Below are 24,760 nucleotides of genomic sequence, written 5' to 3' on the forward strand. Positions count from 1 at the left end.
ACTGTTGAAGAACAGGAGCAGGGGCATTCCAGGTAGAGGCAACAGCCGAACCGAAGGCGCGGCGTCAACACGCTGCTGGCGAGGAACCAGGTTTACCACCGCAGGAGAGAAAGGGACCATGAGAGGAGTGATGGGACATGAGGCTCAGGCAGAGATTTAAGGTCTCTGCTGCTCAGTTATTTCTCTCACTTTAGGATATTTCCTTCAATAGCCAAATATACTGTAACAAAGAGTAACTCCAGAGCTGGGTGTGTGCCTTCTACTGAACGGAGTTTATGGGGAGTTCGGGACAATTCTGTTCTTTTGATGAACAGCGGGAGCCCGTCTCGCGAAGCAGCCCTCTTTGCACCCGGGCATCCCTGACATTAAAGGCCCACTGCCCTGCCCTCCTCAGGGGGAATGCCTCAGGATGCGCCAGCTCAGCCCTCCTGCCCCTCTCACTGCTAAACCACACAGAGCTGACACGTCACCATGACGGTCAGCCCCAGCTGAGCGCTCTGACCAGTCTCCCTGCAGGCCTGCCTTTTGTTTTCCTGGAACGAGGATGCAGGAACAGTCATGGGGGACTGAGACCTGCCCCACGGCTCCGAGAGGTAGTGCTTCTTCGTGCCATTGGGAAAGGAAAAACCCTGGGGGATCAGGATGGTCTGAGGATGCGTTATTTTGTTCAGTTCTTTCAGGAATATGTATTGAGGGAGGACAAAATACATGCCAGGCGGGGCAATCTTCTCAGGATACAAAAGAATGATGAAGGCCCTCTCCTGCCCTCAAGGGGCTCACAGTCTAACTGGGGAGATGGACGTGCTATTCCACAGCAGAGAGAGGCTGCCAGCTCCCCTCTGATGGGAGTGCAGCCCTGAGAGGTAAAGCTTGGAGGATATTAGAAGCTCAATAAACATCCTAAGAGAATCTGCTTTAATGATTATTTTGGAATGAACTACAGTTACCACATCAACTGCTGACATGAAAGTACATGCATAAAGTACTGAAGAATACTCCAAAATGGTTTATTCCCCCTCAAGAGATTTTCCTGACAATACTTATCTATACTGGTTGGGTGAACCATTTTTGAATAAGCAATGCAAAGGTGAATTTCAATCCCCAAAGGACAGACTTAAAGATAATTTGGAAAACAAACTGGTAGTGCCAAGCCGCTGGCATTTAGATGCCCATTTCAGTTGTTTCAGATTTGGCTTAGATGGAAATGTGGAAAACCAACATTGATTTTTTTCAAAAAGAAAAAATAGTTAACATTTACTAAGTATGGACATTTTGTCAGGCACTGCTATGGCTTCATATGTTTTATCTCATTTAATCTCCCCAGGAATCCTCGAGGTAGATTTTAGTATTATTACTGTCACCATGTTACAGACGAGGCAACTAAGTCTTAAACAGACTAAGTAACTTGTCCCCCAGCCATCACTGGAGGAGGCAGATGTCACCTGACAGTTTATCCACAGGGGCCAGACCCTTAACTATCACACCAACTGTCTCCCCTTACTGACTAGTCCCCAGTTCCTGCCTGGGACATCTTTTTTCAGCAGTTTGGCCCAGAACAGATCTCAGGATAAGTTCCTTCTTTGTGATAAGCAGGGCCCACGATCTCTGACAGCTGTTCCCCGCTCTTCATCATCATCTGAAACAATCAGTAAGCATTAGAGAGTACTTTTCCCTTTACAAAGGTGATAATTAGATAACAAGCTGAGATTAAAGTAATTACAGTTAGACAGCTGGCGAGGCAGCACAGTCATGTTGAAATATTGTTGGTACTTCAGCATCTGGTTCTAATAACAGCATAGGCTAAAGGATTTTACATTAATTACAGAACATAATTTAATATAAACATATTTAATTACAATTGATGAGCGATAAACTGTTCGAGAATGACTTAACCCCTTCCGCGTGTCAAAGTGATGGGAACTTTGGGCAGTCCGTGGCCTCTTCTGCTGTCTTTCTCTCCCTCCCCTGCCACGCCCTCCATTACTCCCTGGTTCCCTCGACCAGAGAAACGCCCCCCCCCCAAAGAGGGAATCTTCTAGACAAGGATGTTGCTCATTGATTATCCCGTGGTGTTTGGCACCTGTACAGTGCCACCTATCCTTAGAAAGCCAAGTGGAAGGAGGCGAGTGTGCAAGCCAGGCTGGGATGCATTGCTTCCACCTGACCAGCTGCCTTCCTCACATTGGCTCACACTGGTGAAATGAGGCTGCCTCTCCCTGGCTGGTCTTCTCAGTGTCCTCACACCTCTATATGCTGCTGGCTTGCCTTTTGACAGTCAGTGAGCAACCTATTAAACAATCCTCAGATCTCTTAGAAAACGTATAAAGGTAAACTCATTTTTTTGTCATGATCAGGAAGTCCCTGACCACAATAGTTAGGGTATTTTCACAGTTTTGGAGTCAATGTGTAATACCTGGAGGCTTCTACATGAAACAGGACACTATTCTGGCAGAAATTCTTCCTTACATGCTGCCAACCCCCATCCCTACCCCCAAAATTGGCAGAAGCAGACCTTGGATGAAACGGTTTACAACAAACTGAGACCACACAGACACAACCTCCATTGGATAAAGGACTCAATCATTAACTGCACATTGTCTTTCTAGAAGCCCCATTTACAAATGGAAGACTTCAAAAGTCACAAAAGCCATGTTGTGGACTGCACACATGTCTGTGTTCCCCCCAGATCATATATTGAAACCCTACCCTTTGATGGAATGGTATTAGGAGGTAGAGTCTTTGGGAGGTAATCAGATTTAGAAGAGGTCATGAGGGTGGCTCGATCTCTCTTCCCTCGGCCATGTGAGGATACAGCAAGAAGGCAGCTGTCTGCAAACCAAGAAGAGGGCCCTCCCCAGAACTCAACCATGCTGGTACCCTGATCTGGGCTTCCCAGCTTCCAGAATGGTGAGAAGTAAATTTCTATTGTTTAAACCACCAATTTACAGTAGTTTACAGTTTACAGTTTAAAATTCTATTATAGCAGCCCAAACTGACTAAGACACACCACTAGGTCTCAACTGCAATACAACTGAGAGTCAATCCAAAGAAATTACAAGGCTGATCCTTCCTTAGAAAAGAGTAAGTAGCCCTGGAGCGAACTGGGAAAATTCATTGTCAAGTTTCCCTATGACAAATGATGTGAAATTACAAATAGCCTCAAATACTGTTTTTACCTCCTGCTGTGGATTTCAAAGTATAAAGCACACATTCTCCTAAAAGCTATCATGAGTGCTGAAAAAGACGGTTTATTATTCATAAGTAAGCAAGTACAAGCTACTTCTAGAGGAATCACTGACAGGTGCACAAAAAGTAAAATTAGTGTGACAATTCAGAACCACATAGCATCCAAGAGAATGAGGCACTCTTCAAGTGAAAACATATCCTTTCGAAGAAAAAAAAATTTAATTTCCCTCACATAGTAAATATGCAATGTGAGAACTATAAGGTAGTTCTTTTAGGTGAAGTGCTCCTGCAGAAATGAGGAAGGGACAGGAAGGGAAAGTAGCCAATAAAGCATTTGCTATTCAAAAAGTTACCACTGTCATCAAAACTAAAAGCTTGTGTGTGTCAAAGGACACTAGCAAGAAAGTGAAAAAACCTACAGAATGGGAGGAAGTATTTGTCTTCTTCTCCCTTTTCCCTTCATCCAACCCAGTGACGTGAGGATCTTTTCTTGCACCTTTGCTTGTATGAAATCTTCTGCCAGCTTTCAGCAGGTATTTTGTGAGAATTGTTCCACATGTAGACGTATTTTTGATTTACTTGTGGGAGGGAGTGAGCTCCACCTCCCTCTACTCCACCATCTGGATCTCCAGGGGAAAGTATTTGTAAATCATATTCTATGATAAGGGTCTAGTATCCAGAATATATAAAGAACTCTTACAACCTAACAATAAAAATACAAATAACCCAGTTGAAAAATGGAGAAAGGATTTGAATAGGTATGTTTCCAAAGAAGATGTACCAAAGACCAATAAGCATGTGAAAAGATGCTCAACATCATTAGTTATCAGGGAAATGCAAATGAAAATCAAAATGAGATACCACTTCATACACACCAGGATGACTATAAGCAAACAGATAAATAATTACAAGTTGTGGAGAAACTGAAATCCTCAGACACGGCTGGTGGGAATATAAATGGCACAGTCACTGTGGAAAACAGTGATGGTTACTGTTGATGGTTACTCAAAAAGTTAAATATAAAGTTACCATATGACTCAAGCAATTCCATTCTAGGTACATACCCAAAAGAACTGAAAACATGTCCACACAAAAACTTGTATACAAATATTCATAGCAGCATTATTCATAATAGCCAAAAAGTGGGAACAACCAAAATGTCCATCAAATGACAAATGAGTAAACAAAATATGGCTTATCCATACAACAGAATAGTATTTGGCCATAAGAAAAACACAAGCTGCAACGTGGACCAACCCTGAAAACATCATGCTGAGTGAAAGAAGCCAGACACAAAGGATTATACATACTATGATTCCATTTATACGAAATGTCCAGAATTGACACATCTATAGCGACAGAAAGGTTGCCAGAGGATGGGAGGAGAGGGGAACTGAGTGACTATTAACAGGTAGGGGGCTTCTTTTGGGGGGTGATGGAAATGTTCTGGAATTAGGTAGTGGTGAGGGCTACACAACATTGCGAATATACTAAAAGCCACCGAATTGTACACTTAAAATGGTTAAAATAGTAGGTTTTGTGTTATGTAAATTTTATCTCCATTTTTGAAAGCTACCACTCTGGGACCTGGAGCCTGATCCCACTAGGGAAGGCTGGGAGCCTGTATTACAGTGTGCAGCTCAGAGTTATCTCATCCAAGAGGTAAGGAAGCTGGGGTATTCATACATTAACTCCCATCAGCCAGTGACTGAAGGTTGCTTTTGGGGAACATTGATTCCTTGCACTTCTGGCCTGCCCGGCCAAAGGGGCTCTGGTGGCCAGAGAAAGTCCTTAGGCAAAGAAATGCTGGTGCTGACAGCGGATGGTCAGACCAGTGTGCCCTGAAAGTTACAGGCAAGGAGGTTTGGGCAGTGGACCAACAATCTGCTACTCTCTCATCAAGTTGTTTTAGGATTGAACAAGAAAGGCTGTGTAAAGGCTTTACAGTGCCAAACAAAGAGAGAGCTCTCAATAAATGCAAGTTATTTTTACAAAAGATGCAATAGGTTAAATAATTTGATCCACACTGCACAGTTAATGCAAGGTGGAGCTGGGATTTACACAGATCTCTCTGTGCAGCTCAATCTTTCACACAGACAATTATATTAACCAAACGTACAGTAACCAATCTTGCAAACACACCTCCGATGGCAACTGTGTCATCACGGCATTCAGAGGCTATCATAAACATCTACTCTCTCTCCTCCCCCTTATGCGCCCTTGGTGGGGGAAGCAGCTGCTTTTCTCACAAAAAGGCCTTGAGGGCTGAAGTTACTGTCTGCTCAAACTTCAGGGTTTGAATATTATGTAGCTTGTTGTGTAGTTGTTTAATTGAGACTCAAAGCTTGCACATTTACTGACAATTTAGTGCAAAGGACCAAGACAGACAAACACCTGCAACTGCAGAAGCAGCAGGACACTATCCTCACTAACCTATCGGTCCTGCTGTTCTCCAGAATAATCTGGCTCAACAAAGGAGGTGTACTAGCAGAAACACTAGAGGAATCCCCTGCATGAACTCCCACCAGAGAGCATGCCAGAGGGGTGACATGAGGATGGGGGCTGCAAAACCCACACCTACCTCATCGGGTACGGGTTGATGATCGTGTCTAGGTAGCTGTAGTACACAGCATTGTTCCCACGGCCGTGCTGGTCATTGTTCTGCCACCTCGTCTGGATGAGCAAGAAGTACCCATAGGCCTCGTGGTGCTGGTGGCAATCCTCAACTCTCTGATTCTCTGATGATGTAGCCAAGGAACGGATATTCCTAGGAAGCAGCCTCAAAACCCAAAAGGTCGTGGCTGGTAATTGCTGCCCTGGAGAGTACCTTCAAGAAAAAAAGCAATAAGGGATAAGAATGGTCTCCAGAAATCTTGATTTTAGTTTTACAAAAGCAATTGCATTACATTTTGGCCATTGGTTTCAAAAGGAAATTAGAGGGGACTTCCCTGGTGGCGCAGTGGTTAGGAATCTGCCCACCAATGCATGGGACACGGGTTCGAGCCCTGGTCTGGGAAGATCCCACATGCCACAGAGCAACTAAGCCCGTGAGCCACAACTACTGAGCCCACGAGCCACAACTACTGAAGCCCGCGTGCCTAGAGCCCATGCTCCACAGCAAGAGAAGCCACCGCAATGAGAAGCCTGAGCACCGCAACGAAGAGCAGCCTCCGCTCGCCACAACTAGAGAAAGCCCAAGCGCAGCAACCAAGACCCAACACAGCCAAAAATAAATTAATTAAATTTTAAAAAAAAGGAAATTAGATTTTTTTTTTCTGCTAGGAAATAAATCTTCCCTGATAATCCAGGTCCTTGCCACAAACCTATTTATTTATTTATTTTTGGCTGCGTTGGGTCTTTGTTGCTGAGCACGGGCTTTCTCTAGCTGCGGCGAGTGGGGGCTACTCTTCCTTGTGGTGCGCAGGCTTCTCATTGCGGTGGCTTCTCTTGTTGCGGAGCACAGGCTCTAGGCATGTGAGCTTCAGTAGTTGTGGCACATGGGCTCAGTAGCTGTGGCTCGCGGGCTCTAGAGCTCAGACTCAGTAGTCGTGACACACAGGCTTGGTTGCTCCGCGGCATGTGGGATCTTCCTGGACCAGGGATCAAACCCATGTCCCCTGCACTGGCAGGTGGATTCTTAACCACTGCGCCACCAGGGAAGTCCCTTACTTTTTAAAAGGACTCCTTATTTTAAAAGGCTTTGGCACACATTGACAGAAGCAAGTGAAGCCTTTGTTTGAATTTGACTAGTAGGAATTTAAAGTGTATTTGTATGGGGGTGCTCTATTCCACAAAGTATTTCAAGGAGGGTACTGTTTCTGACAAAATCTGTAACATCACCAAGGGCATAGAGTTTGGGTAAACAGTATAAAGTAAAATGTTTACCAGAAAATATTATCAATTGGGCCTATCAACTATAAGGTTTTTTTCTTTTAAGTGCATTAGTTTTCTTTTAGAACAAAAGTAATGTCCTATGGAAAATGTTTAGATTATGCACAAAGGGGAAAAAAACCCCAACAACCCAACAATACCAGCTATTGACACTTCTGTGTGCATTATTCCAGTCTTATATTTATGTATCTACGTACACATTCTTAAATAGGACCGTACTGCTCATGTTGTTTTGTAATCTCCTGTGCTTAACAATACTCTCTAACGTTAAATAGAGAGAGTGTCTAAATATGCTTAAATATTCTCTTATATCACTTGCAGTGCTGGATTCTGTTATATTCCATTATATTGAAGCACCAAAATTTCTCAAATATTCTTTTGCTGCATATTGAGAATTTTGATTCCAAGTTTGTTAAATGGCATTGTAAATAAACCTTCGCACACATCCACGATCATCTTCTTAGGATAAATACTTAGAAGCAGAATTGCTGGGTCAAAGGGTAAGTGAGTTGTTAAGGATTTTGATATAAGTTAATGCCCTCCAGAAAGGTGGTACCAATTCATACCCTCCACAGCAGTGTACGAGCAGGCCCATTTCCTTGTCAATTTTAAAATGCTTTGTCAATTTGACTGTGTTCTCTCATTTCCATACAAATTTAATGAAATGTGCTAAGGGGAAAGATGACTGCAATGGAATACCAGCTACGATGGAATAACCGGTATCGGAATAACCTCTCTGTCTGAGAACAACTACAGGAGCTAGATGAAACATAAAAGAAGAGCTGTTTGATCACTGGAGGAAAAAAATCACAGCAGCAGGACTCTACAGTCTGTACCCCCAGGGACAGGGTAACACACTGGCCTCTGCTGTTTCTCATCAGGGCACTTGCCAATTCACCACATGGGGAATAAAGGCTGAAGAGGTAACAGCAACCTACAGCTTGCAGTGGTCTTGCTGTGTTGGAAGAGTTGACAAGAACTGAAAGGCCAACATCCTGGAGAAAGTGAGCTGCAGAGAAGTGAGCCTAATAGGGCAGATTCCCCTCAAGGACTTTGCTGACTCACAAGCTGCACATGCTCAGAGAAAACAAAGAAACCAGCAGAAGCAACTGTACACGACTAAAATCTCAGGAGGAAACAGGAGTCTCATTGCACTGAGAACCCAAAAATGAGCTTTTAGAGCTGCCAGGGAGGAGGGCAAAGACCCCAGACTGAGTTTCAAAATACCAGGCCAACCAGGAAAGAAGAACAGAGGAATTTTTTTTTAATAAAATAAAATAAAAAGAGTCCCACAGACTCACACAGATTTAAAAATAACTATGAATAATATACATCACAGATAAAAGGCCCAACACATAAAGAACTCTAAAACTGAAGGAGGAAAAAGATCAAAAACCCAATAGAAAAATAAACAAAAGTCACAGACAGACAATTCACAAATAAAGATTTTAAATGACCTTTAAACATATGAAAAGATGGACAACTTCAGTTATAATGGAAATTATAACTGCAAATTATAACTATGCTGAGATACCATTTCTCAATGATTATATTTGGTAAAAATTACAAAGCTTGATAGCACATTCTCTTGACATAGCCATGAGGAAAGAGAGTTTTATACATTGATGGTGGGAATGTCCCCCCACCTTTATGGGAGGAGAATTTGACAGTATGTAACAAAACCACAAGTGAGTTTACCTGTTGAATTGCATCTAAGCATTTACCTTGAAGATACACCTTCAAGAATGTACAAACAAACAAAACAAAACAAAACAAAACATGCGAACAAAGTACATCACTATTTGTGATTGAAAAATACTGGGAAAAAACACACTTAGGAGATTGGTTGAATGAGCTATGGTATATTCACACAATGGTATATTATGCAACTGTAAATAAAAACTATAGAAGATGTGATATGGAGTGATTTCCAGGATATATTTGCTGTCAATCAATAAAAGCAAAGTGCCAAAGGGTATATATAGTACGATACGTTTATGTAAGAAAGAAGAGGAAATAAGATAATATAAATGTATTTATTTGTATTTTAAAAAAAAGAAACTCAGGAAGAATGAGCCAGAAACTAATAAGGGTGCATTAAGGTGCAGGGGGTGAGAAAGGGGAAGTGACCCTCCTCTCAATATAGATTTCTGTGTAATTTTGAGTTTTGGAAGCATGTTAATGCTTTACATACATAAAATAATGATGATGATGAAGATGATGAAGCTAAATTAACAGAGATGGAGGGGAAAGAAACCAAAAATGGAATATAAATGAATAAGCCTATAATTCAAATGAATAACACTGAAGGGAAAAATAATTACTTCTGAATACAGAGTTTTCATTATATACCCACAGTTTGAAAACAAAAATCTTTTAACAAGTATTAAACACTGGTTAGTCAGTATGATTTTTTATAGTGGTAGGGTTAGCAATTCTGAAACACTTTCTGTGAATCTAAGCCTGGGCAAGTGAGTAAATATACTGAGGATAATGTGAACTAAGTTTGTCATTTGGAAAAAGGACGTACAAATATGGAAAGGAAAAAGACTAAAATGAACCTTCTGGTATTAGATTAGATCTGGGAGCATCAATATGAACTCCTCGATTAGAGGCAGAGATAGAGATTTCCTAGCCCAGCTGAGGCTAGACATAATGGCACTCCAGTAGAAAATCAGCGCACTTAGCGCCCAGATCTTAGTTTGTAAATACCCATTTCCACAAAAAGGAACCAGGGCTCCTTAAAGAAAACAACTGATTCTAATGATGGGACAGATAAAGTAAAAGATGATCCTGGAATATCTTACTGTGCCAGAAAGTAAAGAAATGTTCAAAGAATTATGGGCATGTTAAAAGTTCATGGGAAGGGGCTTCCCTGGTGGCGCAGTGGTTGAGAGTCCGCCTGCCGATGCAGCAAACGCGGGTTCGTGCCCCGGTCCGGGAAGATCCCACATGCCGCGGAGCGGCTGGGCCCGTGAGCTATGGCCGCTGAGACTGCGCGTCCGGAGCCTGTGCTTCGCAATGGGAGAGGCCACAACAGTGAGAGGCCCACGTACCGCAAAAAAAAAAAAAAAAAAAAAAAGTTCATGGGAGGGACTTCCCTGGTGGCGCAGTAGTTAAGAATCCACCTGCCAATGCAGGGCTCATGGGTTTGAGCCCTGGTTCAGGAATATCCCACATGCCGTGGAGCAACTAAGCCCACGAGCCACAACTACTGAAGCCCACGCGCCTAGAGCCTGTGCTCCACAGCAAGAGAAGCTACAGCCATGAGAAGCCCGCGCACTGCAACAAAGGGTAGCCCCCGCTCACCACAGCTAGAGAAAGCCCGCACGCAGCAACAAAGACCCAACGCAGCCAAAAATTAATTAATTAATTTAAAAAATTTTTTAAAGTTCATGGAGCCTGCTTGAGTGAGTTCCCAACGGCCAATTTGAAACATTTGAGCATCAAATTTCAAAATGAGATCAATGCATTATAACCTTTTGAATTAAATAAGAATTAAATCTACCAAATTAATAAAGGGGGGTGAAGGAAAGTTATCCCTTACATAAGTATGCTCAGTAATAAATGTAGAAAGGATAATGGAGTTAGAAAATCATCATTTTGCAAATATCATAGTAATAATTGATTCAAATATCATAGTAATAATTGATTCAGTCAACAATCATTTACAGATGCTAAAATATACTGGGTACAGGTTTGGTGAGGAGCAGATTATTTGCACTGTCTCAAACTATTTCCCCACAAATTATTTACTCACTACAAATTAATAATGGTACGTTTATGTTGGCTCATACTGGTAAGATAGCTCCTTATCCAAGTTATCAAAGTTAATATCACTAATAATGAAGCAAATGAACATCAAATGCCTCCTGATATGATGGACTGTGAAGGACACAGTATCACTTTTGTGTTATTTCTGCCAACAAAGCAATATCTGAATCTAATCATGATGAAACACCAGAGAAACCAAAATTAAAGAACATTCTACAAAGTAATTGTTCTGTACTCTTCAAAAATATCAAGATCATGAGAGACAGATAAAGAAGAATTGTTTCAATTAAAGGAGACAAAACAAACATGACAACTAAATGCAATGTATGATCCTAGATTACACACTAGACTGGGAAAAAGATGTTGCTAGAAGGGACATTATTGGAATAATTGATAAAATTGTAATTTAGACTGTAGATCAGGTAACAGTATTGTATCAATATTAAACTTTCTAATTTTGAAGTTGTACTTTAGTTGTATAAGAGAAATTCCTTGTTTTTAGTAGATACAAACTGAAGAATTTAGGAATAAAGAAGGATGACATCTGCAACATCTTGCCAAATGGTTCAGAAAGAAATAACGTGTGTGCGTTGGGTGGGTGGGGTGATAATACATGTGCATGGAGGGGAAGATGATAAAGTAAATGAGGACAAAAATGTAAAAAATTGGTGAATCTAGTTAGAAGATATAAAGTAATGCTTTCCGCTATTCTTACAAGTTTTCTGTAAATTTGAAGTTATAAAAAAATCAAAAGTTACCTTGAAAAGCTATCACTAATATGTTCAAAAAACAGATTAAAAAATTTGATAATTTTACCAGAGCATTGGAATCTATGAAATACAATCATTATATTATGAATTCAATAGATCAGTTAAACAATAGACTAGTCACAGAAGGGAGAACTAATTAACTGGAAGATAAATCAGTCTAAATATTTAGAATGAAGCACAAACAGATATAAGACTTTAAAATACAAAACAAACATAAGCAAAAGATAGGACACTACTTTTTTAAAAAGTAGGAAAGAGAGAGATAATGGGTAATAAGCAATATTTGAAGAAATACTGGCAGAAATTTTCCCCAAAATGAAAGCAATGAAGCCACAGATTCAAGAATCATTATGAACACAAGCTGGATAAATTAAAGAAAACCAAACATAACAAAACTGCTGAAAACAAAGACAAAGACAATCTTAAATACAGGAAAAAAATAAAAGACACTTTACCTTCAAAGCAACAACAATAAGATGACTTATTCAATGGAAACAATAAAAAAGACAAAAGAGTGGCACCTTTAAAATTCTTAAAGTAAATGATTGCAGAGCTAGAATTCCACACCCAGAGAAAACATCCGTCAAAAATGAAAGCAAAATAAATAGTCATTTTAACAAAAACTGAAAGAATTTATCCCAAACAGACCTACACTAGGAAATGCTGAAGGGCACTCTTCAGATAGGCGGAAAATGACCCTCAATGAAAGCATAGTAATGCAGAAAAGAATAAAGAGCAATGGAAAGAGTAGATAGATGGGTAAATTTAAATTAATAATGACTGCTTAAAACAATATTAATAATATCTTGTGGCATTTAAAATATATATGGAATTAAAATATCCCAGAACAGTAGCAAAAGAGATAGGAGGGTAAATTCAGTTATAGTGTTATAAGATCTTTTCTTTTTTTAGTAAGTGATAACAATCCTAATTTAAGGTTGAGTATAAGTCAAGGAAGCATGATGTAACCTCTAGGATAATCAGAAAAATATTAGAAAAAGAATATTTAATTAACAAAGGGAAAACTAAACAATAAAGATACTTTTCAAATCCAAAAGAAGACAATATGTCAGGTGAAAGGACCAAAAAATAGATGAAACAAACAAAAAACAAACAGTATAGTGGATTTGAATAAAACTTAGCAATAATTACATGAATTATAACAAACTACTCCAAATAATAGGCATAGACTGTCAGAATGGATTTTTTTAAAACCCAACCACACGTTATTTATAATAGACACACCTTAAATATAAGGACACAGAAAAGTTGGTAGTAAAATGATGGAAAACATACAAACATGAACAAGAAAAAAGGCTGGTAGAGATATACTAATGACAGACAAAACGATATACTAATGACAGACAAAACAGATTTTAAGGCAAGAAGTAATACTACATATAAAAGAGAAACTTTCGGTAAAGATAAAAAGGTCAATTCAACAAAGATTTCATAACACAGACTCAAATATAGTAAAAACTAACAAAACTAAAGGAGTAATAAACCAATTCCCAATTGCAATGCACAGCTCTAACACACCTCTCTCAATAGCTCAAAGAAGAAGCAGAAAATAATCTATAGAAAATTAGAACAACATGATTAAAAACTTAACACAGGACCCACTGACTGTAGAATACACATTATTGGTTTTTTTTCCAATAAATTTATTTATTTTATTTATTTATTTTCGGCTGTGTTGGGTCTTCGTTGCTGCATGCGGGCTTTCTCTAGTTGAGGTGACCAGGGCCTACTCTTCGTTGCGGTGCATGGGCCTCTCATTGCAGCAGCTTCTCCTGCTGTGGAGCACAGGCTCCAGGCACACAGCCTTCAGCAGTTGTGGCTCACAGGCTCTAGAGAGCAGGCTCAGCAGTCATGGCGCATGGGCTTAGTTGTTCCACGGCACGTGGGATCTTCCCGGACCAGGGCTCGAGCCCATGTCCCCCTGCATTGGCATGCAGATTCTCAGCCACTGCGCCACCAGGGAAGCCCAAATACACATTATTTTTAGGTACATATAGAAGTTACCAAAATAAAGCATATACTGGGTCATAAAACAAATCTGAACAAATTTTAAAGAATTAAAATCAGAGTCTATTCTCTGACCACAGTGGAATTAATCTAAAAATCAATAACAATAACTACAACAAAAACACAATTTTAAAACTCCCCAAAAGCCTGAAAATCAATTAATAAAGTTAAATAAGAAATCACAATGGAAAATAAGAAAACATTTTCAATAGAACAGTAATAAAAATATGACATATAAAAACTTGTGGGATATACCTAACTTGCAGTTAGAGAAAATACAATAGTTAAATGAAAATCTAAGGATGAAAATGAATGATCTAAGGATCCATCTCAACAAGCTTGAAAAAGAGCAGCAAATTAAACTAAAAGAAAGGATATGAGAGTAATAATGAAGATAAGGACAAAAATCAATAAAATAGACATAAAAATAATAGAGGAGAAGTCAGTAAATTTTTTCTATAAAGGGACAAATGGTAAGTATTTTAAATTTTGTGGGCCATAAAATATGTCACAACTACTCAACTCTGCCACTGTAATCCAAAAACAGGCATAGACAATACATAAATGAATGGAAATAGCTGTGTTACAATAAAACTATATTTACAAAAACAGGTAATGGGTTAGATTTGACCCATGAGCCATATTTTGTCAATCCCTACAGTAGAAAATACAATAAAGCCAAAAGTTTGTTCTTTGAGAAAATAAAACAAAACAAACAAAATTCATAAAAACCCCAGTAAGACTGTAGAAAGAAAAGAGGGGACAAATTATCAATATAAGAAATGAAAAAGGGACACCACTACAGATATCACAGGTATCAAAAAGATAAGATGATATAAATAACTTTAGATCAATAAATTTGATAATTTAGATGAAATGGACAAATTCATATTTAAAAATACTTTAAAAAATACTAACTTACCAAAACTGACAAAAGAAGAAACAGAAAATTCAAATAGTCCTATATCCATTAAAATGTGAATCTATAATTAAAGCCTGTCCACAAAGAAAACTTCAGGATCAAATGGCTTCATCAGTAAATTCTTTAAACATTTCATGAACTACCACCAATCTTATACAAATTATTCCAAAGAACAAATAAAGTGAAGTCATTTCTGAACACATTTTATGAGGCCTGTACAGCCTTGATACCAAAACTTATCAATAAAGAAAAAGTATTACAAGAAAGGAAGAGTATAAATCCAATCTCTCTTATAAACATAGATGCAATAATTTGGCAAAATCAAATTAAATATTGGCAGATCAAAGCCAGTGATATATAAAAAGAATAGGCCTCAACCAACTTAATTTATAACACTAATACTAAGCTGGTTTAAAACTTGAACGTCCATCAATATAATTTACCCCCATTAACTAACTAAATAAGGAAAGTTATATAGTCATTGAATATATGAAAAAAAGCATTTGATAAAATTCAACGCCCATTTGTGGTGTTTAAAAATCCTAACAACGTAGGAATAAAAGGAACTGCCTTAACTAATAAAGAATATCTTTTTATAAAATCTGCATTAAATATATTAATGGTAAAATAGTGAAAGCTTTTCCACTGAAATTGGGAATGAAATCAGGATGTCTGCAATCACTTCTATTAAACACTGTACTGTGGCCCAAGGAAAATAAATTTATTGTTTTTAATTTTAAGAAAAAATATCACCATTGTTCACAAATGCTATGAGTATATGCCTAAAATATTCAAAATAATCTACAAATAAAGGATTAAAAAGTGAATTTAGTGAAGTCCCTTAAAAATCATATTTAAAAATGTATTTGTAGATACTAACACTAAACAATTGGAAAATGAAATTTTAAAACAATACCATTTACATTAGTAAAACATAAGCTACCTAAGAATATCTAGCATCAAAAACACCAGATACCTAGGAACAAAACTAGTCAAAAATGTGCAAGACCTGTACACTGAAAACTACAAAACACTGCTAAGAGAAATTAAGAATGACATAAATGGAGGGATATACCACATCCGTGTACTGGAAGACTAAGTACTGGAAGGATATCAGTTCTTCCCAATTGATGTAAGTTCAAGGCAATAAAAACCCTAGCTGGCTTTTCTATGAAAACTAATAAATTGATCATTCATTTTACATGTAACTGTAAAAGACTTAGAATAGTCAAAACAAACATGAAAAAGAATAAAGTTGAAGAATTTACATTACCAAATATTAAGATTTATTATAAAGTATAGGGTAATTAAAACAGTGGTATTGGCACAGGACAGACAAATATATTGATGAAACAGGGTCTAGGAAACAGGCCACTCATATAAGACCATGCAATTTATGAAAAATGTGCCACTGGAATGCAATGGGGGAAAGGATAATATTTTTAATAATTTATATTTTTTAATGAAACTTTATCCCACCTCAAAACATGCACACAATTCAATTCTATATGAATTACAGAACTAAATGTAAAAGGAAAAACAATAAAGTTTCTAGAAAGTAATACAGACTACATTTTTAGCATTGGGGTAAGCAAAATAATCCCTTATACAGGATACAAAAATCTCTTATTATAAAAGATTAATAAACTTAACTTCTTTAAAATTAAGAACTTAAGTTTATCAAAGGACACCAGTAAGGTATGCACTACACATATCCAAAAAGAACTAATATCCACAATATATAGAGAACCCCTACAAATCAATGAGAAAAAAAAATACACAACCCAAATTAAAAAATAAATAAATAAGTTAAAGATTTGAATAGGGACATAATGAAAGACGATATCCAATTGGCCAATAAGTGTAATAAAAGGTACTAAATATCATTAACCATCAAGGAAATGTAAATTAAAACCATAATTATTTCCCATTTAAACCCTCATAATGGCTAAAATTTTATTTTGTTGATGAGGATGTGGAGCAACTAGCACTTTCATACTCTGCTGGTGGAAGTGTAAATTGGTGGACAAAATTTAGCAATCTATTTCACAATATCTACTAAAATTGTACAACTGCATGTGCTATGACCCAGCAATTCCACTCCTCGGTATATAGTCCATAAAAATGCATATATATGTCCCCCCAAAAACACATACAGGAACATCCATAGCAGCATTGCTCATAATAGCCCCAAACTGAAAACAACACAAGTATTCATCAATAGTAGAATGGATGAAGAAAAAGTGGATATTCAGACTTCCCTGGTGGCGCAGTGGTTAAGAATCTGCCTGCCAATGCAGGGGACAAGGGTTCGAGCCCTGTTCCGGGAAGATCCCACATGCCGTGGAGCAACTAAGCCCATGTGCCACAACTACGGAGCCCGCGTACCACAACTACTGAAGCCCATGTGCCTAGAGTCCGTGCTCCACAACAAGAGAAGCCAGCCACAGCAATGAGAATCCCATGCACCTCAACAAAGAGTAGCCCCTGCTCACCACAACTAGAGAAAGCCCGCGTGCAGCAACGAAGACCCAACACAGCCAAAAAAATAAAAATATAAATAAATAAATGTACTTTTAAAAAGTGTATATTCCTATAACAGAATACTATACAACCTTGAAAAAAGACTTTCTGCTACACACAATCACATTAATAAATCTCACAGACATAATTTTTAGGGAAAGAAGCCGAAAGAGTAGCTGCTGTATGATTCCATGTATATAAAGTTCCAAAACATCAGAAGTAATCTATGATGATAGAAATCAGAATGATGTTCACTTTTGGGTGGGGCATAACGACAGGGAAAGGACATAAAGAAGGCTTCTGTAGGGTTAGTAATGTCCTATACCTTGGTCTGGGTGGCATTTACATGGGTATATTACTTTGTCGAAATTCGTCAAGCTTCTTTCATCTATAAATGTGTTATACTTCAATTAATATTTTTTCCCAAAAAGTGTGCAATGTAAACAAAAATTATGATTACACTAAGTTAAGACTCTAGTGGCCACAACAATTTACTTTTCCTTCATATACATACAAGGAATTTATCTCTTGTCCATTCACCCTTATGCAAACTCAGAAAGCTTGAGGGAGTCAAGGTTCTTCTTTATCCACATAAGGCCTTGTTATATTGGTTGCTTTGTGGATATATACATAATTATACAGCCCCAAGCAGGCACTGACAAAGATGGACTTTAATTCTCACGTAGTAGAAGAGCAAGTAATTACTTAGAATCTTTGATGACCTGAAAATAAACTGCCATCCAAGTGACATTTAAAAAGAGACGTTTCTTAACTTAAACATCTTTACTTGAAACTTTCCCAAGGAATCAACCTTCATCGTCTGCACCTCTTGGTAACACACAGGCTAAAATTCATCCACTTGAGCAAATACAAAAATCTCAAAATAGAAGAGTGCTCTGCGTGGTACTGAGTACCAGCTGGCATTCTGACTGACCACTAAGAGAAAGCGGGGGGAAGTCACTTCTTAAAACAACTTTAAAGAACTATGTCATTAAGCGCACTGGCATAATCCAAAGGAAATCAATTTTGACAAGTGCTTCACAAATATTCAGACTTTACAAATAATAATAAGGGCGTTCTAAATCCTTTGCGAATGTGTCTTGACTCCACAGAGAAAGTTGCCACAAATGGGCACTTTCCTGAAGTCTCAATGTGTGGGGGAGGAGGAGCCTGCCGTGCAAAGAAATTCTCAGGAAGCTGTGAAGATATTAGCTATTTTACTCAATTTATTCCAAGCTGAAACATAATAGTACATTATAAATCTGTTTTGATTGTACTTAATCTAATGAAAAAATGTTCATCTTTTTGATAAGTGCTCATTAGTCATTTTTTTCTGACACAAACAGACAAGAAAGATGTTCTTGTGCTGCATTTAAAACACAACTCAACTAATTACAGTGCAATGACTCAAAGAACAAAATCAACGCGCTGAAGTTTCTCACTTGAACTGTCTTTATAGTTGAATTAAAAGTCTAACCAAAAAAAATTTAAAGGGCCCTAGCAGTGTGTTTTATACTTAGGTTGAATAACGTTTAAGTAAACAAAGGCTAAATTTTAGCACATTATATACATTTTAATATTTTCTGTCAATTGCTCTCTAAGAATAGTTGCTGAATTTACTAACAAAGGGGTATGTGTTGGGGGCGGGATGCTCTCTGTTTTGGAAGTGGTGATAAATTTGCATAAGCAATTCATTCTGTTTCATTCATCTGGTCCCTTGGAGACCAAAAGCCAAGGTGCAGATAATACCTGGTCAGGGTTGGGGCCAGTCAAGGGCCAGGGAATAGCATGAAGCTAAGTGATCATATAAGAATCAAGCCTATTTACAGCTCAGGCTTATGCCCAGAACTTTTAGAAATATCAGATGTTTTGGGCTTTTTGGAATCACAGAGTATTAATCTGCTGAAATATTATCTTGAATGAGTCTAACAGAATTAATGCCATTTCCTAAAATGCTTAATTTATGCTCCAGGAAGTATTTTAACTAATCTGACACTTTGGGTATCTTAGAGCTGGTTATGACTCAAATAATCATTTAATTGATTTTTTATAATTTATTTTTTATTATAAAATATATTAACCTGAAACTAGAAACTTTAGAAATTATTTTAGCTCTATGACACATTAATTATGCATATTGTATGCAAATTCCCAGGCAAAACATCACAAAGAGCAGTAAGTAAAATGAATTACTTAAATATGTTACTTCTTCCTACCCTCTCTATGAAGTCAGTATTTAAAGGAATATATGCAACTTTTTAAAGGCTCATTTGAATGAACAAACAAAGCAAGAGAACAGTCTAGCACTGAACTCATTCAGAGGATGGCTGTCAGAGCCACCTTCATGAATGATTTTGCTGGCATTTTATAGTCTTTAGACATTGGCTACTAAGAAAAAACACACATCTTGTGTCCAGCAGGAAGTCAAATTGCTCTAATCTTTCTTAAGAAAATGGCCATCCCTCATTAACAAAGCTGTAAACACAGTATAACCATCTTGAAGCAAAAATGCATAGCTTGGAGGTCAAGAATTCAGGGTGGAAAAACCAAGATTCAAGTCCCAATTCCACCACTTGCTCTTCAAGGGAACCGGGACAAGATTCTTCACTTCTCTAAGACTCATAAATGAGTAGATGTTGGGGGAAAGAACACCCACATTGCTGTTATGAACATTACATTCAATAAGATGACAGGTGGAAAGCACTTAGCACAGGGCCTGACATATCATCAGGATTCAAAATTTAGCTGAGATTAATGAACCATCAAAAGGACTTGAGTCTCAGGGACCTTTCTAGGAGTGAGGAGCCACCTTTCTTCCCTTTCATCCTGTGTCATTTTCAATACTCCAGCGTTGTCTGGAATGAAAAGGCAGACCATTTCCCTATATCACACTAACTGGTTGATTTCAGGCATCAAACCTACAACCTTGACCTTGTTATTATCATCCCAGCAGAACCAGCTCTCTTTATTAGACCTCACTTCAAGGTGTCAGCATGTAAGAGAAATGCAGTACACGGTGCATTTGGTCATTATGGGTCACCACACCTTTTCTGTAATTCTGCTTTTGGATTTATATTTCCATTCATACTACTTGGCACAAAGGAAAAGTTTACCAACTTATTAAGTAATGGAATGGGCTACATTCACTTTACTCGAACTTCATCTAAAGCAAATAAAACCATCAGTGTTTCTCAACCCTATACATGCTTATCAAGGCTGACTCGAGTACCTCATTCCGCCCCATTAATATAAAAAGTTAAGAGTCAATTGCTATTGAATGCTTACTAAATTCCAAGACTTTATGAAACTCTTTCATGGACTATCTCATTTAATTCTCAAACAATCCTAGACAGTAGGTACTGACATCCTTACATTAGGAAAGTGAGACTCAGAGAGGTTAAGCAACTTATTTAAGGCCATGCAGCTAGTAAGTGACGGAACCAGGATTCAAATTCAAGTTGGTATGACTCCAAAGTTCACGATCTTTATCACAAAACTGTAACACCAGAAAGAAGTCACAGAGATTAGCAGCAAACACATCCAGGGGCATTCACATCAGTAAAAATTAATTGCAATGAGGTCAGAATTCGACACCAATTAAGTGTTATTCTTTTCACTTTGGGGTCATCTGGACACTGCTTAGCAAGTTCATTCTTTCATTTATTTCTGTATGTATTTACTGAACAACCACTATGTGTTGGGCACTGTGCCAGGTGAGAAAAATGAAAACAACATATTTCCTAACCTGGATTTTCAGTTACTTCTCCCAGGCCTCATCCAAAAGTGCAGGGACATCCACTAGGAGTCCTTTCCTCAACTGCCATGCTTTGGACAAAAACAGTGGACTTGAAAATAGAGGAAGTAAGATTTTCCATACGTTATACAAGTTAATCAAGTTCTCTTTTCTAGTTCTTCAGGCACTGTTGCTGTCTGCAATTCCCCAGCGTTAAACAAAATATATGAGGGGCTTCACAATCTTCCTCAGCTCACCAGACTCTTCTTCCATTGTCCTCCACCATGTGGCCTAAGTTCCAACCATGCTGAGCCGCTCATATTTTCCGAACACATGGGGCTCCTTCTCTTCCTCCATACTTTTACATACGCTGTTGCTTCTGCACAGCATGCCTATTCCTCTTAATATTTCAGTTCACCATGTACAAGCCAGCTCAAACATCACCTTCTTTATGACATCCTTCCTGATCATTCCCCACAGTCTGTCTACGACCTTGAATAATCAGACGGAGTTTGATGGTCACCTCTTTCGTTCTTTCAACAAACTATTCCTGCAGTTGAAACAAATTTATGAACAAACAGACCAATATCCCTGCCCTTGGGAAGCTGACATTCTTGTGGTGGGAGAGAAAATAAATATAAGAAATAGGCAAATTATACGGAATGTCATAACCTGATAAGTGGCATGGAAAGAGATGGGTAGGGTAAGGAGAGTGGGACTGAGGGTCGAGGGGAGGACTGCACACAGGAGGAGCTGCAATTAAAAGCAGTGGTCAAACTAGAGCCAATTAAGGAAGTGAGAAAGACATGCAGAAGGTGAGGGCCTCTGAACATTTTGCACTCCTTCTCCCCACATACATTTCGCATCTCTCATTTGCATTTCAGTCTTCCTCATTAAGCTGGGAGTTCTCCAGGGGCAGGGACTAAGTGAATTATCTTTTTCCTCCCCAGTGTACAGTTCAGCACCTGGCAGGAACTGCTCAATTTATTGTTTGTTCAATGAACAAATGAAAGAAATAAACTCTTCCCAGGCTCCACAGTCAGAGAACTGGTCATTTCTCCTACCCCTACATTTTTTAAATGGTCATTTACTGTGTTTGCTTTCAGCATCTCCAATAATCTTCCTGTCTTCTTCACCAGTGATCTCCAAAGTATGGGATGTGCACCAAGGGGTTTCCAGGATCACCCAATGATGAGAGGCCTGGAGAAGCAGGAAGGAAACACTAGAACTTCTATTCATGCGATTTTTTAATATCAAAACTAAGAGAAAATAAGCACTACTGAAATATAATATATGGGTTGAGGCTGATACCCTCACTCACAGTGGGCCCTGAAATGCCCAAAGGAAGGAAAGCTTCACTCAAGAATGACATCCCCACTTGGACAGGGCCTGTTGCTGTCATTGTTTTTGTTTTTCTTTACATTATACCCTCATACTAGCAAGCCCTCAACAAATATTTGATGAATAAATGAATGAATATTACAAATAGTGAAAGTTCTGGAGAACTGTCTTTGCACCTCAGTGACCCCTGGTAAGGGCCGGGAAGAACACAGATGTCAGAGACAAAAAGGGCTACACCCATTATTCAAGTCAAGACTTCCCTGTTACCTCAGTCACCTCAACCAAGGAGCAGCAGCCCTGGTCTATCAAGGGCTTATAGGAGAGGGAAAAAAGGATTTCTTCCTTGTGCCGTTGACTTGTCGAAAGGAAGAAGCTTTTTCATCAGGCTTTTCCTTGCCTCCCAACATTCCCTTCTTTATAAACTAGATTCTGATACCTGAGAGATTCTCATGTTGAGTAGGACTCATCCAGCCTCTGTCTTGATGGAAAATAAGTGGTGTGCTACTTAATAAGGATACCAAAGTAAACCTTTGACTTTGGTATCCTGGACATGGCCAGGCAGGGCTGCTAATTAGAAATGGTTAGCCAATGCAGCCTCGTGGTACAGGCCCAACAAGCTCTCCCTCAAACCTTCCCTGGGAACAACAAAGCAAGGGTGTGCCAAGGGTACTCAGTGACAACTGGGCTACTGGGTTCTGATCAAACTGTGTAGACTTTCTTCCTCCTTCTCCCCTCCTCCCGGGGTTGGAGACCTAGTACATGAAGATGACAGAGGAAGGCAATCATTTCAGCACAATGATAGTATAGGAGACACCCAATGAGCTGTTTCTCATACTTTGCAAATAACTCCCCACCCAGAAGAGACACTGTGAAAATCCCCTTTAACCCCAACATTCAGTGCCCTGGTGCCATCTGGTCAAGAGCACAAGGGAATCAACCAGCATAGAAAGAGGTAAAACACTGAGGATTGGGAACAAATGAATAAAAACTGAAGAGGGCACCAGGGAGACAGAGAAAAGGTAGGAGATGAAGAGAGGAAAGACTTACTTAGCTTCCCAGAACCACTCTCACCTATAAAATGGGAATAATCATTGTAAAGTCCTGAAACTAGGTATAAGTTAACACCTGCACAAATATAGGGAGGAGAATCTCTGATAAGAACCAGGGATTTTAGTTGACTACAAGGTCAGTATGACAGTGTGACGCATGCGAAAGTTAAAAAAAACAAATACAGTTTCCAGCTGCGTGAACAGAAGTAAAACTGTTTGCAATAAATAAGGCAAGAACATTTCTCTTCTTTCTGCATGGCTTTGAGGTACAGCATTCAGTCTCAAGAGGAACTCTCTTAAGTTCCAGGGTAAAATGACCAGCACAGCAAAGGCCTAGAAATCACAGTACCTGGGATGATCATGGTGAGACCAGCAGGGATGGCTCCCGCAGTAAGTACACAGAAACCCAACCCTGCTGACCACCTTGCTCTGGCCTCACCACCTTTTATGCGAATCTAGCCACTGTTAGCCTCTTCCTGATTAGGAAACCACCCTCGGACAACAAAGGATTTCACTAAACAGGTCAATCTGATCTAATATTTTTTGTGTATGTATGTGTGTCTGTTTAAATATATAAGCATTTGTTTATATCCTGCCTCGTTATATAAAAGGAGTCCAAGGTGGTTTACAGTGATATATACATAAAATGCAAAGTAGCATACAGTGGAGTATAGATAAGAAAGATAAATACTCTCTTATTCTACCTCTTCTCCTCCCCCACGCCCATTTTACCTTGCGTTCCCCAGTCACAACTGCCATCCAGTTTGACCCAACATCTACTCCCAATAAGCCTGCTTCAGCAACAGCAGCCTGAGTCAGATCTGCGTATTCAGCGTCATCTTCTCCAGCACACTCCTTCAATCCCTACTTAACACAGTTGGTTAGGAACCAGAAACATAACAGTGACAAGACGAGGCCACCGCCTACAAAGATTTCACAGTCCAGCAGCCCACCTTCTTCCCAATGGATAGGCAGTTTAGGAAACTGGCCATGTTGTTTAGATAGTTGAAATTTAGGGAGACTGGATTGCTGTTTCCAAACTTTGAAGGGCTCCAACAGGGTTTACCTTTTCTTTCAGTTTTTAACTATGCTATTTTATGTGCACTTTTATTTGAAGAGACCTTAACTTCCTTTTGGATCTAAGTAAGTTATAAATTAGAAATGAGTAAATATAGGGCAGCAATACAGCAGAGCAGTTAAGTGCAGAGGTTTTAGAGTCAGCTATTTTGGTTTCAAATCCAGGCAGCCCTGGCTATTAGCTATGACTTTTAGATTAGATTCATTTAGATAACCAAGATTAGACTTTGGACAAGTATTTAACATCCCTTAGCATCAATTTCCTCATCTTTAAGATGAGAATATCAATACATTGTGAAGATTTAATGGCATGATGTATTGGGTTGGCCAAAAAGTTTGTTCAGGTTTCTCCAAACCAACTTTTTGGCCAACACAACATGTGAAGCACTTCAAGCAGGAGCTGGCACACAGTAAGTGGCCAAGCACTGGTAGATAGTTATCATTAAATGTAAGCGTATCTGAAGGC

General features: G+C 38.8%; 1 long non-coding RNA gene across 2 annotated transcripts in view; it reads right to left on the bottom strand.

The window, feature by feature from the left end:
* The window catches only part of LOC109552247 (uncharacterized), a 185,480-nt gene that overhangs the window by 91,809 nt on the left and 68,911 nt on the right, over positions 1–24,760 (bottom strand). For both annotated transcript variants that reach the window (XR_002179045.3, XR_002179044.3), the window contains exon 3: positions 5,768–6,013. This is a non-coding gene — a long non-coding RNA (uncharacterized lncRNA). The remainder of the gene's footprint in view (positions 1–5,767; positions 6,014–24,760) is intronic.

The sequence above is a fragment of the Tursiops truncatus genome, chromosome 8 (genome assembly GCF_011762595.2).
Source record: "Tursiops truncatus isolate mTurTru1 chromosome 8, mTurTru1.mat.Y, whole genome shotgun sequence".
NCBI lineage: Eukaryota > Metazoa > Chordata > Mammalia > Artiodactyla > Delphinidae > Tursiops > Tursiops truncatus.